The sequence below is a fragment of the Pleurodeles waltl genome, chromosome 2_1 (assembly GCF_031143425.1).
Source record: "Pleurodeles waltl isolate 20211129_DDA chromosome 2_1, aPleWal1.hap1.20221129, whole genome shotgun sequence".
NCBI classification, from domain to species: Eukaryota; Metazoa; Chordata; class Amphibia; order Caudata; family Salamandridae; genus Pleurodeles; species Pleurodeles waltl.
In genome coordinates this window covers 525,290,336-525,303,009 of record NC_090438.1, presented here as the reverse complement: position 1 = coordinate 525,303,009, position 12,674 = coordinate 525,290,336, and positions in this window count along the sequence as shown.

The window sequence follows — 12,674 nt, the reverse complement described above, 5'->3', positions numbered from 1 at the left end:
CCATGCTCACTGACCCCGGCCTATTGCATGCAGCATCACAGTTTCCATACATTTTTTAATGCACTTCGACCACCGATCTTAAAGCACTTTTGGTATGAAAAGAAAGAGAATGGTGGATTTTAAGTAAAGAATAGACACTCTCATATAAGGAAACAATGCAGATTTCATTTGTCTCGGCTTCTGCTTCATGGATTGCAAGGAGAAGCAGACAGCACAATGCGTGTGAGAGAAATGTGGTGCAGTTTTTGATCTTCTACTTGTCATGCAGAGTAGTTATCAGCGTTATAAGCCAAGACAACAGAGGTGAATGCAATCAGCAGATAAAAAGCAGCACTATGCAGAGGTCAGCTGCTAAGAATTTTCTGTGATAACTTCCTGTCAACAATGTATTATGTTGCATTAGATGGGCGCCATGTTTTGTTTAAGATGTATGACAAATGCACATCACTGGGACTTTTTCACTTCAATTTATCACATTCCACAGAGTTTGAATGCAAATTTAAGGAGGAAAAAGCATGTTAAAATACGTATAGTTTTACAAAGCAAAAAATAGAGACATTAACAAATTTGTACGTTCACCAGTTTAGCGGGAACTGAGAAAAATGTACTAACAAAATGCTGTAAGCTGATAATACAATATGAGTGACAACCATTGTAACCAATGTCTCAAGGAGGTTCAACCAAACCTAGATAATGGCTAAAGAGGGCTGACCCAAAGCATATTTGTGTTCGTTGCCTGTGCTGTGCTTGTCCAGAAAACTAGAGCTGTGTAAAGACAGACCCAAACACGATTTTTGCTCTGATTGACCTGTAGTAACCATTTTATTTTTGCTTTGTTTTATGCAAATATCAGTGGAAGATTGTCCAGCACTGGTGAAAAATTAAATAGTGTGACCAAATTTGTGGCTTACATAAATGATTGCATTTCTCTTCCATATCCTTTCTCGCTCTCTCAAGAGAAAGAGAGTGAGAGAGAAAGAGAAAAAGACATGGACTTCATTTATGAATCGCCAGGGGTGGCAACTGCGACTCCTAGCTTGCCCCTTGCAACCCCTAAAACTCCCTGATCCCTGGACTCATGGGGCAAGCCCAGTTTCCGGAATAGAGCAGCAGCTCGTCCATAGCTCCTCCTTATAGATGTCTGTTTGGGCACCATTCTCCTTGTTTTGTGAATGTCTGTGCATGTGAAAGTGAAGGTCAAAGGGTGTCTGATGTCACTTCCACTATCCCTGGCATTTTTGCGAACTGCTATCCATTGATAACGAGTCAAAAGTGTGAGTGAGGGAGAGAGAGAAAGAGAGATAAAAAGCCAAAAGAGTCAGTGAGAACGAGAGAAGGAAAGAGGAGGAGGAGCTAAAGATGAACAGCGACCCTAGTGCAAGAGAACCAGCACAATCAGTCTTTACACATTTCATACATTTTTTTAAAACAAAACAGAGCTAACTACTCATGAACCAATGCATTTATATTTTATATTTTTATTATAATTAGTGAAGTGGCCAGTAGCAGTTAAATGCTAAATACTTTTTCCACAATATGTTTCAATATTTGGAGATATACGCAATACGTTTTAATGTGGATAAATATGCCCATCACCCCTCACCTTTATGGAAAGTTTGTTTTTAATTGTTTTTATTAAGCACTTGTCACCTCATTAAAAATGGTGTGAGGACTGCTGTTTAATTGTTATCTATGACATATGCCAAGAACGTGTTAGTATTGGGTTTCACTGTATAATCAATTTTTCGTTACTGCCAGCCATATGTCAATAAATAACTGTTTGCACAACAAATGCAAATGAAACAAATGTAACTACTGCCAGCACAAAAACTATTAAGTAATCTACCCAACTCCTCTGGCACAGCCTAGCAATTTCGATTCCTGCAGACGCAAAACTGTCTACATGATCGGGTGTAACTTGTATATTATTTTGCTCCACACCTAGGGGTCTGTATTGCTGACTTAGCTTTTTCAGCATCTTAAAAAGTGTATTGCTGTCTCGCTAATATTTCATTGTACAGGGATCACAAGTAAAGAGCTTTTATTACTTTTGAGGCTTTTGAGAGCGGACATTGTTTTAATGCCTGATTTAAATGTGGGTGTTCATGGCAAATTTTCCAAATTCTGAATGAAGTAGTAAATATATAAGAGCTTTCAGGTATGTAATTTTCTACACTATAATCGTAAGGCTTGATTTATACTTTTTGCTGCAAAACTGCGCAAGTGCAGTTTTGCAGCAAATAGTATAGCGATGGCTTGTGCCATTTCACAGCGCCAGCCAGGTGCCATATTAAAGGTATGGCGCAATCTGATGCTAAACTTTGGCGCTAGCCTGGTTAGAGGCAAAAAATGCCTCTAACCAGACTAGCGCCATTTCCTGGTGCACTTAGGAAAGACAGGAGTCATGCCCACTGCCCCAATGGCCAGCACAGGGGACAAGTGTTCCCAGGGCATGGCCATTGCACCTTGGGCCATGCAGTGGCCCCCAAGATAGGGCCACGATGGCACTTTAAAAAAAGTTAAAAACATTCTTACCTATACTTACTTTACTCGTCTGGGATGGGGTACCCCATCCTCTGGTGTGGGTGGGGGTGTTCCTGGGGCTAGGGGATGGCACATGTGGACCCATTCAATGGTGTTTAACCATGGAAATGTGTCCACAGTTCCCCTAACGCCTTGTCTGACCCAGGCATTAAATAATGGTGCAAAGCAAGCTTTATCCCCTCCTCCCACACGTGCGTCATTTTAAATAAATATGGGGCTATGGGGACAGCACCTTTTTGTAGATGGGAACGCCTACCTTGCATCTCTTGATGCAAGGTAGGTGCACGCACCCAAAAAATGGTGCAAACTCCTATATTTTGACGTTAGACGTGTCTAACGTCAAAATATAAATATGGAGTTAGTTTTGTGCCAAATTAGCATAACAAAATGACGCAGATTTGGCGCAGAGTATAAAAATACTGCTCCAAATTTTGCTGTTTCTCCAAAAAGTAGACTTGCACTGCCATCCAAAGCGAATTCATGCCTTTGATCATACAAAGCTAATTGTTTCCAACCAAATACATGAAACATTTCTTCTTGTCCTTCCTAGCACCTAAAGCAACAAAGTTTGCTCCCTAGCTTGATATGCCTTCTAACGGCCTTTGTCTCCCCCATATAAAACGAGTGGGGCATGCAAACTTTACTAAACATTCTTCGAGCCTCTGTTTTAACCAGGGGATCAATGGAATGGTTCTCAAGTTGTCTGAAGCTTGCTCTAACGTTGAACTTTATTTAACAGGTCCCGCAATTTGAGATGAGAAGAGCAGAGTGCTAGAATAAAAGAAAATACATTTTAAAATAATGTCCTTTTCGTACAGTTCCCTATTCTTTATCAGGCATTCTTCTGAACACTAATGCTTTAAAACATCCACGTAGCCTCTGCTCCACAGAGGATTGTTTGCTTTAAAAATCTATATTCCAGGTATCTTTCTGGCTCTATTTCTGAGCCTTAGTTACTGCAAAGTACCCATCCGTTTTATTCTCCATTTCTCGTAGATCACCTTAAGGGCAAATTTGAAAACAATATGCTTTTTTATTTTTTTAATAAAAGGTCTTGTTGGCTAAGGGATCTTACATCTCGCTCTCTGCCAATGCCAAATTGATGCCCAGGGCATTAGAAGCTATGGGTCAGAATTTCAGGGAATGAAGAGATTATTAGTACAATTATTTCTGTACTTTAATTTTCGCTGTGGTACTGGCAGTCCTGTGTATTTCACACTACAGGCTATTTGCTTAAGAAGCTTTCTAGACTGTTTTAAGAACACTTAAAAACACACTCGGCACAACTGTTGCTTCTCTTCCTTCTCGGATTTTTGTCTTTGACTTTCATATACATATATATTTATATTTAACACTACATGTGTGTACGTGTGTGTTTGTGTATACCGGTGAACACACCTGTGAGCAAGGCTGCATTCTAACAGCCAAAACACGCCAGGAAACCCTGCCACGAAGGATGGAAAATAAAGCTGATGTTTGTCGTGAATTGTGCTTCAGGGCTGCTGTTTCATTTTTGATGATTAAAGGGGCACTCCTCCCTGAAAACTGATGCTGCCCTACAGGGTTGGGGGCTCCCATCAATGGAGAGTTGTTGTTTGGAATATATATATATATATGTATATATATATATATATATATATATATATATATATATATATATATATATATATATATATAATTAGCTAAAGAAATTTCACAGCACTCGACGAGCCCAATTATTGATTATTTTTTATTTTGATTGCATAACCACCAACGCATTTCAACTTGCTTGGAGTCTTGATCACCATGGAGTAGCACACAGTAGAATGACATTGATTCCAGTGGAGTACAGTGGCATTGTGTACAGTGTAATAGCTTAGAATGGAGTGGCATAGAGTGGTGTCTCATACAGTGGATATGTGTAAAGTGGAATAGCATATAGTAGAATGGCTATGGTGGCATGACATACGGATGTTTGCAAAGTTTAGCAGCATTACAGATTATGGTGTACAGAGTAACGGAAAACCACGACGTGTGCTGCCTTGCTTTTCAACAGTTTTACCAATCAAAACAGGGCCATGCATAATAATTTTGTATTCCTTTGAAAATCTGACTTAAGAATTGCATTGTCAATCCAACTCCATGCAACACCATGAGTGATGCAAGGGTGCCACAATCAAATAATGCAGCTGGGACTAGTTATATTTTGTGCTGTGGTATACCATGATAACTTGGTGTTTGGTGTACCATGGTGCATGGCGATGACAAGGCAGTGTATAATTGGGTAATGGCTGTTTTTATACACTGAAAAAGTGGACTTTTACAGAGCTTTGGCTGTGTTCAGTATTAGGACCTCAGATATAGGAAGATAGAAGGTCCCTAACTATTATCACTTTACCTAAGTAGTAATAGGTAGGAAAATGTATTTGTATTGTTTATATATTTTTCCATCAGTTTATGGCCATGCACTGTGGCAGTTTCACAACATTTTGTGAAACTCCCCAAACGTACTACAGAGACAGATATCACTAATTTTAAATGCCTTAGAATTAAACAAAAACTTACCCTGCTTAACTGCAGTTCCCTAACATCATCATCTCTACACTATAATGTATAATCCTGTCAAACCTCATGGAAATCTATTGAGCAATTATTGCACTTCGAGAACTACAACAGTCTATGGAAAATGCATTAGTGGGGCCCCTTTTTACCTTTGCACTCCTTTAAGGATTCACCACAAAAATGTACATCATCTCAAAATGTAGAAAATGCTATAGGTCTGGAAGTTTTGTGGTGATTCATCAAATCACTGGAAAGGTGTTAGGGAGCTAATATCTGAGAAATTCCTCACTTTGGGATTACTAACTACAACTACAGAGTAGCAATCAGATTTAATGTGATTTCTTTCTTTTTATTTGATATGCAATTGTTTATTTCTTTACATAATCATGTAACCATAAATGTGTGTTTTATTTGTTCATGTAGTAGTTCTGAAACTTTACATATGCAACACAATTAATCTTTTGGGCTTCCTTGCTACTTTTAGTATTACTGTGCCAAATTTGAAGCCCATAGTCAATGAAAGCCAACCATTGTTGCTGTTGTAATACAAATGGAGATTATTATTTTTTTCATAGTGGCCAGTTAGCATGTTCTCCTTATACTAGATTGTGTAGCTCACTGCTAGGTCACTATTCCATTTTGTTGCACCGGACTACATATGGAAGATAGTTTTTGCTTGGATTGTTGAACACAATTTTATTTTGTGAGCCAGAATGCATGCTAAGAAAAGGTATGTAGATTAAGCTATATTCTGTTTGTTAAATGTTTGTTTATTGGTTTCTATTAGCAGGTGACCAGAAACGGCTCCTTCGGTTGTACATGTAGTAAGACTGAAACTTCACACATTCTAGTTTATTTTCTCGGTTTCCTTGCTACTTTTAGTAGTATTCTGCTGCAGATATTACTAAGATTTTGGCCCTTATAATTTCATAAACAGTTCATAACATTGCTTGCAGTAGCAAAATGGATCATTTACATAGTCTAATGTACATCACTGGGAAATGTAATTAAAATCGGGTCAGCTGTTTGGCGGATACGTCCAATACATAAATTCCATTAAAATGTATTGGGACTAATCTGTTTTTGGACCCCTCTTTTTCTTTACACACACCTTCACCAAATGCAGCAAAACTTTCCATCCTCCACCAATGTATAGGAGGTAATAGATCTGCAAACTTTCACAGAGATTACTCAAAGGGCTGTAAAGTTATTAAGGGGCAAAAATCTGAAGAATTCCGATCTCTGATAATCGTAACTATAATTACGGAGTGGCTAGCACCCCTTTACAATACCATCTTCACCATCAATCAAGCATTATTCCATAAAAGATAAAAAAAATAGAGATACAGGTTTCAGATAAAACTTACTGTGTTCAAAACAGTCATCACATATATAAAACATATCACAGATAAATATTGTAGTTTTTGTCTCTGAGGAAGGGAATGCAACTGTAAAGTCTGGATGGTCCTCTTTAAGCTCACCACCGATGATAACAAATTTGACACAGATATGCCTAAGTGCATGTATAATTGCTTAGGTAAAATAAACCTGGTCTGTATTGAACAAAATCTAAATCCTTCAGCAACTGTACAATATACTTCTTTCTTGGGTCATTGTAAAAGCCAAAAAAAAGACAAGATGTAATACTGATTCTTCAGAGAAATCACCACAGGTACAAGATTGAAGATTGAACAAAGCCCTTGACTCATCCAAAATAGTGAGATATATATGAATCCTATTTAGTTAAAATCTGGTTAACAAAAAGCAGTGAAACCTAATATTCACCCAGCACAAATAAGGTTGAATACTAGTTTGAAACAATAAAGTTACATATGTACTAACAGATTATTTGCACATTTTAGCCACAGTAAGCTCCTTATCTCTGAATTCAAGCAAGGAAGTCCCAGGTCTTTCCTACTGACCCTACATAATCCTTGTGGATCTATAAGTAGTTCTGTTTTCCCAACCTCATACAAAGCGAATAAACATGCTCAAATCAGGGAATTCTTTTAGAGTTTTTGTGTAGCCATTTTAGTTATAGCTCCATGCATGTTATTTTAGCATACTAGGCCTGCTGTTGTGTGCTTTAACCTAGATATCTTTAATTCAGCTTCATTTATTATTCTTACAATAGCCACTTTTGCGGTCTTGTTTTATTTCTCTCTATCTAGCAGTTTTTGCCTAGGCCAGCACTATGTTCTCAAACAAGAAATTCTTGCTCACTCTGTGCTTCGTTCAAGGCTCTAGTAAGATAGGTTGCCGGTGACCGTGGTAAAGGTTTTGTCTCTGGTATTCATAGAAAAACACACATCCGTACGTAGGGACATTTTCTCAGAACATCAGCTGTTTTATTATAAAAACTATTCCCTGTCCCTTACACGCTAGAGGGAGATTCCAGCCAGAGAACCACAACTGTATTATGATTGCTGAATGCTTTGCTACAGCTGCTGATGCAGACTTCAGGCCTTTTCTTAGGTATGGGGGATGATGTCTTCCCAGTGGAACCTGAGGGGCAGAATTAGAGCTTAACATGCTGTGCTCTATTAGAAGCCTAGGTAGGAATTAGCCTATTAACTCTAGTGACAATATGGTAGCGTTGTTTCTATGCTTTACTCTCATTGTCACAATTTTAATCTTGTCATGCAGTATAGTCCGGGTTATTGCAGTACATGCTTTGCTATCTACGATGCAGTTGCTTCATTAAAACTTTATTGAAACATATACTGCCTCTGTTTGTCATTGTGTATGTGAGACTAATGTAACTGAGAGAAATGGGTGAAACCTGAGTGACCACGGTTTCCCTGAGAAATCAATTATGTAATGCGCTCAGCTGCCCAATCATCCTTGCCTTTGGGTAGGGATGAGGCACTGCTAGTAACCCGGATTAGGGCGACAGGTGTCACCTGTAGTGGGTTAGACTCAGTCTCCCACACTGCAGGCGATTCTGCTGCTCAAAATCCAGTAGTCTTATTAGAATAATGAGAGCCTACGCGACATGGTGCCGCCGACGTTTGTTCAGGCTCTAATTTTCGGGTCCTCCTGAGTATCTCTGTCTCACTATATACAAAGACACCTCAGTACTATATACGGAGACGTCCATAAAACTGAGGATTTCCTCCTCAGCTAAGTAGGGAGCACCTATCTGATCTTGGAGGTTGTTCAAGCTTGAACTCTAAAAGGAGAAACCCCATTTGGTGTGCTTATCACTGAACACATTTACCATTTATAATGGCAAATCCACAAAAGGTAGCAATTGCAGTCAATATGAGACAACCCCTGACTACACATTTATTGGCAAATGGCCTAATGTCCCAGGGGGGTCCAGTCACATTTGTGGTGGATGCACATGCAGCTTATAGAACAGTACTCTTTTATTCTTGGGTCACATTTCCAGCAGTTGATGGGAACACAAACACATTTTATCACTATACACTTGCAAACATACCTGGACAATACAGAGCATATGCATATTTAGAAATACCTCTATCCTATCAAGAACACAATAATTGGCTTGAAGGCGCACTACCCCACCCAATTTTACCAGTTAGGTTAGGTCCTCTAAGTAATGATGGTCCTACCTGGCCTTTATTGGCCACTTATACACCTCACCATGCAGTAGCAAACCTAGCGGTAGCTGAGTTCCATCACTTTTATACTGAGGTGACGGCATTATATAGACAACTAGTACAGTTTGTAATGCAAACATTAAATACAAACCCAGTACCTGCTGCTCCATCGCAACCACATGCAGTGACGTCAGGTATTAATCCTGCAACTGTACATTCAATCATGGGTAAAGGACCCACCAAAGGAGAAGAAATTATGCTTTGGTTAACTCAAAAAAGAAATGCACTGGAAGCAGTATTTCCCCATACAGGATCGCAGGATAAACCTAGAATACTAACAATGTGCTTGCCTTTTTGAATGGTTCCCACAATAGATAACTGTAATACATGGGGCACGGTATTTGCCATGCTCTACACTACCGCACACGGTACACCGACACTTGCCAACTTACCGGAAGTGTTGAAACAGATTCAAGATGAATATGGGGCTGCCCCTGCCCTACATTTCGGGATGCAATTAATGGGCAATTTAGCCACAGTGTCCTCAATTATTTTGAGTAACCTTAAAGGGGAATGGATCGCATTAGTGGCACGCATGCAGCTCTGAGATGTTCCTCAACAGGATCAAGAATGTGAACTGCCAAAGATTATCGCGGAGACCTACTCTAATATTGGTCGAGATAGTCTGGGGGACAGACCAACAAAATATCAACTTCAGGGTAAATCTAATAAAGATTTTACCAAGCAAGCTCCTGAGAGTTATAAGAAACTCTGGGATAAAAAACAACAAACTCCTAAAAAAGAAAGGGGAGAATCTCCGCGTACGGAGACCCCGCAGAATAGATATAATCTCAGAAATAGATATCAATATACTGATACACGCCAATCTAGTTTCCTTTCATCGGAAAAATGCAGTGAGAGAGGTGGACGATCAGAGCGAAGAACAGAGTACGTGAAACCGAGACAGGAATCACAACGCTCAACAGAGGTTTCTGTTAAAAAGGAAGAGAAACCTCCCCAATAAAAACCCCAATTTAAAAAGAAAAAAGTGGAAGCGGTTACAGTTTGACATGCCACACAAGAAGAGGGCTCTATTGAAGAACAGGAAATGGGCACTAGCGCTGCTAGACAGTGTGGCAGAGGTAACAATAGTTCACCAGAGTCTTCTAGAGCGTCTGGAGGTGAAAGCAACTGATGACTTTCGACAAGTAGAAACTGCGGACATGCGTGTCTCCATTCCTGATAGGGTGTACAAAGTAACACTACAGTTAGAAGGAGACATTGAACGCACAATAGACACAATCTTTTGGGATCACGTAGTAAATATATAAGATATTTTGTTGGCCGAACAAGACTGGCCACCTGAATTTGTCCATACCTGCCCATATGGGGAAGATATAATTGAGCCTTTTTTCTCGCTTCTTGATCCCGAAGACCTCTCAGAATCCTACGCCATCGATTGGGCATTGCTGCAGGCACCAGTGTTATATTGCAATCACGTAGGATGGGACAAAGATTCTCCTTACCATGTAATTCCTATTAAAAATCAACCCCAACCTCAACCTCAGTATCCAATAAAACATGATGCTAAAGCACCTGTGAGTGAAATCCTCACAACCCTGCATCTCCCCAATGAATAATCCTTTATTCCCAGTTGCTAAACCGGACCATCCATACAGAATAGTCTTAGACTACAGACACTTAAACAGTCATACATGCACATATGCTATTCAAAATTCACATAGTACAGCACTTATGAACAACATAGTGCGTATAAAATACAAAACAACATTGGACATTTCCAAAGGCTTCTTCTGCCAAAATATAGTGCCTGGGAGTAGAGACCTAACAAGTTAAGCCAACTGGGCTACCAGAAAAATTCTGTTATTTACTTCAGGGGTACAAGAACAGTCCAGGACTGTTCACAGCTTGTGTGACATCAATATTGCACGACATTGACCCTGAAGCATTGTCCTGTGTAGATGATATCTAACTCACGGATGATGAATTGCTGCAACATTTAAGACGGGCAGCCCGCATTGTTGTGGGATTTGCTGAATTTGGCTATAAATTCTATTTAAAAAAAATAGCCTTCCTTAGCGTCCTGTTTGTGGGATATGAGCTATTGAGTGAAGGAAAGAGCCTAGTGCCACAATTCTTGGAAATAAGCGCACAAATACAACCTCCAAATACAATTAAAAAAACTCCAAACACTATTGGGTTTCCTAAATTTTGGCACAAATTACATTCCTGACTATGCATCATGCATAAAACCTTTACATGACTTGATACGTCCTGATTTTTCAAGTAAATTTTGGACAGTCGAACATGCACGCATTCTCAGAGACCTGCAGACAGATATGCTTGCAGCACAACACTTACACACAATGGGCAACAAAACACATTTAGTCATCGGAGTAATTGCTGGTGCCATTGGTTTCACCTATGTAACTTTCAATGAGGGTGACACAGTCCTGATTGAATACAAATCACATTTGTACTCAGCAGCAGAACAACGCTTTGCTCCAACTGAGAAAATTCTCACTGCTGTTCAGATGGCTGTCATTAAAGAGAGACCTCTAGCCCAAGGCAAACGCATTGTTCTCATTTCTCCAATTCTAGCCTTGAGGCTGTCACCAAAGCCAGCGTTCCGAACGCTAAAGCATTACATCCACGTTGGATACAATGGGCCACGTCTTTGACAGCCACTGATGTAGATTATATATTCGACCCAAAATTACAAACTCAAGAATTTTTGCAATATGAACTAGAATACCCAGTTCCAGCAAACACATTGCCTATTGATCAGTATCAAAGACTCATGTACACCGATGGATCAGCATAACCTGCTATAGGCACAAATCATCAATACTCCGCTGCTTGCGCAGTTGTAAGTGGCTACATGGAGGATAATAAATTTTGCCCCCAGCACACATTCATGCAAACCCTAGGGGTTTGCTAAGCACAATTAGCAGGGCTAAAGGCTCTGGTGATTGCACTGGAACATATGGATCCTGCACAGTTAACACTGAGGCCTTCATTACAACCCTGGCGGTCGGTGTTAAAGTGGCGGTAATACCGCCTATGGGCCGGCGGTAAAAAAAATGGGATCACGACCATGGTGGAAACTGCTAACACAGACAGACACTTTAACACTCCGACCGCCACGGCGTTAGCAACAAACACCGTAACCGCCAACAGACAGACGGAAGACAATATACCGCCCACACTATTACAAGGCACCAATCCGCCAGCTTTTCTGGGGCAGTACCAACGCCATCAAAAGCACTGCGGAAACAGTACACAAAAGGGAAACCACTCACCTCTCAACACCCAAGGAAGAACTAGGACGCCATGGAGCACGAATTGCAGACCCTACCCATGTTGCTGTATCTCTTAATACACCATGAAGTGGAAAGAAGGCGGTGCCGGCGACGGTGGTGAATACTGCACCTAGCACACAGGGGAGGGGAGGAGGGAAAAGAGAGTGACACACACACGCGGCATGCAACACCCCTACACCCTCGCCACAACAACATACACACATATATCCAATAACATCACAGAGACACCCCGTCACCCCCTGGAAGAACACAAGGACCCCAGCCGGATGATGGTACGACACCACTGCTCCTCGAGGGGGCTCCATGCCCACTGCCTGGTCCTGGGGAGTGGAAAGCCACAGTCTCTCAAGTCTCTCAAGTGGGTTCACTGCCACTGCTTGGTCCTGGGAAGTGCAAAGCCACAGTCTCTCAAGTCTCTAAAGTGGGTTCACTGCACACTGCTTGGTCTTGGGGAGTGCAAAGCCACAGTCTCTCAAATGGATGCCTTTCTCCACTGGTTCTGGAGGGGGCCTTGTGCCCAGAGTGCTTCATCCTGCCAGGGGCTGGGTGAGTGGATACCTTTTTCCAATGGTTCTGGAGGGGGCTTTGTGCCAAGAGTGCTTCATCTTGCCAAGGACTGGGTGAGTGGACGCCATTTTCCACTGGTTCTGGAGGGGGCTTTGTGCTGAGTGCTTCATCC